General features: G+C 37.1%; 1 protein-coding gene across 1 annotated transcript in view; it reads left to right on the top strand.

Moving 5' to 3' along the window:
• Positions 1–1,664: 1,664 nt before the first annotated feature.
• Positions 1,665–6,824, top strand: part of LOC131435760 (lysosome membrane protein 2) — a 55,244-nt gene continuing 50,084 nt past the window's right edge. Inside the window, exons 1-2 of the mRNA XM_058603947.1 lie at positions 1,665–1,786; positions 1,847–2,031. The gene's annotated coding sequence lies outside the window, so the exon portion shown is untranslated. The remainder of the gene's footprint in view (positions 1,787–1,846; positions 2,032–6,824) is intronic.

Below are 6,824 nucleotides of genomic sequence, written 5' to 3'. Positions count from 1 at the left end.
AATTAATAAATTTTGCCTAATATGAGTAAAAAAGAAAAAGATGCCTTCAAACGGTTTAACTTAAGTTATGCATTGACAATTTTTTCAGTAATTTGATTTTCTAGCATTGATAACATTATATCATAAGCATTTCTCTTATATGATTCTGATGCAGTTTATTCAATTGTGCTCCATTTGAAAAAGGGCGGGAGATCAACGATTTCAGACGTAGATCATGTCATGTCTTATCTTGATCATATGTGATTTTCCTCCACCAACATCAAAGCTTTCCAATAATTGAACTTACATAAATCAAGAATCATTTTAGCTCAAAATCACTACCCATTGTGACGGAAGATCAGTACCGATATTGATCAATGTGATTTAAAATTCACTGATCAACTGATCAAGAAAAGATTCTCCGGCAGTGATCTCGTTTTGATGAGGTTATGGTTTTTATTTTCTCAGCCCTGAATGCTACACTAAGGAAATATTATTATTTACCTAAAACAATAATATATCTGTGTACCCCTAGGAGGAATAAAACAGATGATTTAAATGTTTCATCAATTCTAACCAAATACTTTTGTTTATTTATATAATTGATATTAATAAAATAATTTCAATGGTTTTGTAGATTCAGTGATACTTTTTAATCTAATGACAACATGTAATAAATCGATTTTTTCCTCACATTTATATGGTTTGTCATACATATTGAGAATGTATTGAGATGAATTTTATTTATTTTGAATTCGTGACATGTGACATAGGTGGGGTGGGGAGTCTTTGCATCTGAGACAATTTGTGAAAACGGAGGATGGGGAGTCGAAAATCGTAAAAAAAGTGTGACGTCTTTTATGGACAGACCCTAAAAACACGCGATAACCCGCCTGTGAGAAATTATGGCGGGTAAGTGTGCCACACTGTACAACAGCTACTTGCTCTTGAAATAACACAGCCAATGAATAACTATTGTAGACTTAAGGCCATCGTCCAGGTACCATGCGCGCGGGTGGTTTTAGGAAATTTTCGATGGAAATTTCGAAAAATTTGACAAAACCAAAAACATACAGACCTTTGAAATACTTTTATCTGTCTACAGGGTGAAAATCACTGGAAAATTCGAAGGATTTTACGAGTCTTATCAAAAATAGCGCTGAAAAAATGAGCTTTTTTTGTAATTTTTCACAATTATTTGAAAAAATAATTCGATGGAATGAAATTTTTTTTTCAAAAAAAACCTCATGCTGGCAACAAGGATCACATTTGCAAACATTTTTGGAAAACCTTTTCACGATTTTCATGGAAAATCAACGAATTTCATATAACCGATTTCGTGGAAATTTTTGAAATTCGTGGATTTTCTATGAAAAGCGTGAAAAGGTTTTCCAAAAATGTGTCCGAATGTAATCTGTGTATCCATAATAAAGTTTATTTGAAAAAAAAAGTTTATGTCATCGCTTTATTTTTCCAGATAATTGTGAAAGATCACAAAAACACTCATTGTTCAGAGCTATTTTTGATAAGACTCGGAAAATCCTCCGAATTTTCCAGCCATTTTCACCCTGTAGATAGATAAATGTATTTCAAAGGTCTGTATGTTTTTGGTTTTGGCAAATTTTTCAAAATTTCCATCGAAAATTTCCTAAAACCACCCGCGCGCTTGGTACTTGGACGATGGCCTTAATGAATTTCAAAAAAACTCTTTTGAACAATTTAAAAATATTTGTTTTGATTTGGGAAAATCGACTGGTATTGACAATGTAAACTCAAAAGTGATACATCCGCTGGTTCGATGGTTAAAGTTTAAGCAAATGAAACTAAATGGCACGATAACTGAATATATGATTATTTTTTCTGTTAGCATCGACCATGACGCCAATGTGGAAATTGATGGTGAAACTATTGATCGCGTTAGAGAAATGAAGTATCTTGGAGTCATAATTGATTAAAAGTTAACATTCAAACCTCATATTAATAGCATCATCAAGAAGATTGCCAAAAAGTACGGTGTATTGTGTCGTTTGAGAAATGACCTTACGATCCATAGTAAGATTCTATTGTATACAACAGGCATTGCACCACACATTGACTTCTGCTCAATAATTCTGTATCTTGCTAATAACACACAAATCTTGAGATTACAGCGACTGCAAAATAAAATCATGCGATTAATTCTAAAATGTATTAGATATACCTCCTCAGATTTTCTACTGAACGCATTACGATGGCTTTCAGTGAAACAGAGAATTTACTACTTAACCATGGTATTCATTTCCAAAATCTTAAATGGTATGCTGCCTCGATATTTGTGTGATAGAATTGAAAGAGGAACTGATTTGCGCCGGTATAACACTAGAAACGCATCTGATGCTAGAACACCAAGCTTTTTGTTAGCCAGATAGCAAAAATCATTATTGTACAAGGGAATAAGTTTTTTCAATTCGATGCCAAGACTGATCAAACGCACAACGACATTGGTGGAGTTCAAAAAGTTATGTTAAGTTAAAATTTGAACTAACTAAATATTTGCTTATAAAACACATGTTTATGTTTTGTAAGCAAATAATGTTCAAATTTTTTATTTTTCGAAGGTTGTAATTTTTTTTTGTTTATATATATATATATTATTGTGAGACGTATTAAGTTACTGTGTTCGGTATAATGGTGATGGATTTTTCGTTTTTTGAGAGCTAAAAATAATGAGCAGTCTACAAACGTTAGAGCCTCGCGTGCGAACCAGGTAGTGACTATTTGAAAAGCGAATAGGACTGGCCTAAGAGCCTTAGCATTCAATGTGTTAAGTTTGACTCCTGACCTTGATCGCAAGGTTTTCTTAGTAATTTAAGCAACAGATTCGGATAACTAATTGGGATCGACAGTTGTTGATGGAATTGGGCTTGGCTCTGCTCTTCCGCAGTCTCGTTACTCCATCGTAGCTGATGTTTGTATCGATGAACTGGTCCGGCGGAAAGGGCCAGGTGAATTATTGTCTGATACTGGTAAAGATATCGGGTTTGATTCCTAATGTGATCAAGGATCTTCCCGAGTTGGAAATTTTCTTGATTACCCCGGGTAGTAAATCCGAAATATTTGAATGTTAGTTGTGGTCGTTCTTTTGAAGAACAATCTATACCTGCTAGATTAATCATATCATTTTCTTTTGTTTACTGGTTAAGATATGTTAACCTAACAGCTTTGCTGTATCAAGCGTACGTCTCCACATAACTTGGTCCATGGCTGCTCGTCGCCGGCCACTCAAGGAACGGATGCTTCTGAGATCGCCCTCCACCTTGCTCGCTGCGCTCCTCTTCTTCTTGTACCAGTCGGATTAGATTTAAAAACCATTTTCACTAGGCTGTCGTCCGACATCCTTATGACATGCCGAGCTCATCGTAAGCGTCCCATTTTAGCTGTCCGTACGATGGGTGGTTCTACTAGCAGCTGTTGCAATTCGTGATTCAAACGCCGTCTCCACGTTCCGTCTTCCATCTGCACTCCACCATAGATGGTCCTCAGTACCTTTCTTTCGAAAACACTGAGGATGTGTTGGTTCTCTGCCGCGTTTTGTAGATGGTCAATTTCGTGCGGTGGCGTACTTTTCTCGATCGAAGGGTCCAAAGTAGGTACGATTTCCTGCCAAAATGCGTCTCTTAATTTCTCTGTTGGTGTCATTATCGGCGGTGAGCAGTGAGCCCAAATACACGAACTCGTCAACCACCTCGATTCGTGGTGGGAGGCGTAGTGCTCCTTCTCTAGAGCCTCTTCCTCTCATGTATTTTGTTTTTGACGCGTTTATGACCAGTCTGATGTGCCTAGCGTCAGCTTTTTATTTCGGTGTAGGTTTTCGTTATTTTCTCAAGGTTACGTGTCACAATATCAATATCATCAGCAAAGCCAAAAAGTTTTACGGATTTTCGGAAGATCGTGCCACTTGTGTCGATCCTCGCTCTTCGAATCACGTCTTCCAAGGCAATATTGAACAAGATACAAGAGAGTCAATCACCTTGCCGAGATTCGAAGGGACTCGAGAGCGTCCCACATACTCGGACGTAGCACATCACTCTATCCATCGTTGCTTTGACCAATCGCGTCAGTTTATACGGGAAACCGTATTCGTGCATGATCTGCCATAGCTGTTCTCGATCGATTGTGTCGTATGCCGCTTTGAAGTCAATGAATAGGTGATGCGTGGGTACTTTGTATTCACGACATTTCTGGAGTACTTGTCTTATCGCGAATATGTGATCCGTAGTGGCACGAGCTCCAGTAAATCCCGCTTGGAACGGCCCTACAAATTTCGCTTGGAACGGCCCTACGACGGCAAAGGATTTGGGAGAGTACCTTGTAGGCGGCGTTCAGCAATGTGATTGCGCGGTAATTGCAACAATCTAGCTTATCGCCCTTTTTGTAGACGGGACATACCACTCCATCCATCCATTCCTGCGGTAGAATCTCCTCCTCCCAAATCTTAGAAATTATCCAGTGCAGCGCTCTAGCCAGTGCCTCTTCTCCATGTTGGAGCAGCTCGCCTGGTAACTGGTGTAATAAGTCGGGCAGTCATCAATGGCCGGTGTCATAGCTAGATTACGGTGTTACCCGGTCTCGGTAGGAGCCTATCACACCTATCCCCTATAAAATTTTGCCTTTCTCATATAGAAAGGCTATGCAATCACTGTGAAAACCGACTTTTTAACCTAGGCCATATACCATTCGACTCAGCTCGACGAACTGAAAAAAATGTCTGTGTGTGTGCGTGTGTCCGTGTGTGTATGTGTGTATGTATGTAACAAAAATACGCACTCATTTCTCTCGGAGACGGCTGAACCGATTTTCACAAACTAAGATTCAAATGAAAGGTCTCATGGTCCCATAGCCTGTTATTGAATTTCATTTCGATCCAACTTCCGGTTCCGGAGATATACGATGATATGTACCAAAAAAATGAAAAAAATATGCACTCACGTTTTTCGGATATGGCTTCACCGATTTTTACAAATTTAGATTCAAATAAAAGGACTAACAGTCCCATAGCTTGCTATTGAATTATATTTGGATATGACTTCCGGTTCCGGAATTACATGGTAATATGTGAAAATTAGAGAGAAAGTGTGCACTCATTTTTCTCTGAAACGGCTTAACCGATTTTTATAAACTAAGATTAAAATGAATGATCTTGTAGTTTCCTAAGAATTTCTAGAACATTTCATCCGGATCCGACTTCCGGTTCCGGAACTAAAGCGTGATAAGTGGAAAATTATCAATTTCATTAGTAGTTTTTCACAAACGATGGTCAAAAACAGGTGCAAATCCAACAAAAATGTTTGATAAATTATTCTAGTTTGCAGAGCTTGTTTGTTTGTGTGCATAAAAACTTAATTCGTTACTACTGGTCCCCCTTTTCATGTTCCGGAAGCACTGAAAGTGGTGAAGAATAACTTCAAAAATTGAACTCACTTCGTTTTCCCTGCGATGCTTGAACCGATTTTCACAAATCATAATATGAATTAAACCTAACATTATCTTTAAAAATACTGTGAAACTTCATCCGGATCCGACTTAAGGTTCCGCAGTTACAGGGCGATGAGTGTCAAAGTTTTCAAATTACCATATAGATTGCCAAAATGTACAACACCGAAAGAAGAAGAAAACACAAAACAAACGATGCCTGCTTTGTTCTATTTCGTACACGCTATTAAGGAATCGAAACGGTGATGGATGTCTGCTAGTGGTGTGTGATATTTGTAAAAGACGGTGCTGCGGGTGATAAAAATTATAGCTATTCTATGATAAGTGCGATTGAAAGAATAAACGAATGTCAGTATGTCCAAAAAGTTCTTGCTTTGTAACTTTCTCGGTTGTACCCGAAGTATGATCGTGTATGTATTATGCAAAGGTTGAAAATCATTTTCTCTTTTTCGTTACTTTGATTTTTAAGCCCTGCGCTTGAGTTGCATAAACTACTAGAACAAAGCGCCATGCGTTTCCTTCTCTCAGAATTTGATGGGGACGCATGGTCGACTGTTATTTATTTTTTAGAAAAAATGAAACATTTTGGTCGTCCACATTTTTTTAAAAATATGAAAACATACTACTTTAACGGGTCCAAAAATTCTTTATATATCACTCAAAAATCCAGGGCGGTGCAAAAATTGGAAAAGAGAAAAAAATATGTTTCAAAATTCTCTAGTATTTTTTAATGGAAGAAATACATATTCAACAATTTTGAAAAAAACTGTAAACCTTTCCCATAATGCCTTATAAATGCCTGATTTTTTCAAATTTTTCGGAGGAGCAGTTTCTTCGAAAATCAAATAAAATAAAAATCAATAGAACCACCCTAGCTTCGTCAATATGGCAGGGTTGAAACTTTGAGAAAATTGTTTCCAGTCTATGACCTTTCGAATGTGGTATAACAATATGAATTCCATTTGGGGGTAGATTTCACATTCTTATCCTGCTATAGCCTTTATTTGAAAAAATATGCAATTTTCAAACAGTGCAGTAATACCGTGTCGGTGGTGTAATGATGTCAGTAATAATAATAAAAGTAATAATCCTACATGTTTTATTCTGCTGATTCATGTTGTTTAGCTTGACTTACATATGCAGAAGTAACCGAAACGCAAATTCGCTTCGTTTGTTAGATTTTCTCTAATTGGTTTAATCAAAATAAAGCATGAGATAGTAAGTCTAGGTTTAACTAGGTTCAAAACTGTTCCAATTTGTAGGTCATATTTGTTGCTGGCAAACAAACCAACTTCGGCTATTTCGGTCATCTGAATCCGGTTTTGGAAGAATTGGAAATGGTGATTAAAAACTGCAAAAGGGTCTCACTTATT

The sequence above is a fragment of the Malaya genurostris genome, chromosome 3, assembly GCF_030247185.1.
Source record: "Malaya genurostris strain Urasoe2022 chromosome 3, Malgen_1.1, whole genome shotgun sequence".
Classification (NCBI taxonomy): Eukaryota; Metazoa; Arthropoda; class Insecta; order Diptera; family Culicidae; genus Malaya; species Malaya genurostris.
This window is presented reverse-complemented; position numbering and strand designations above follow the sequence as displayed.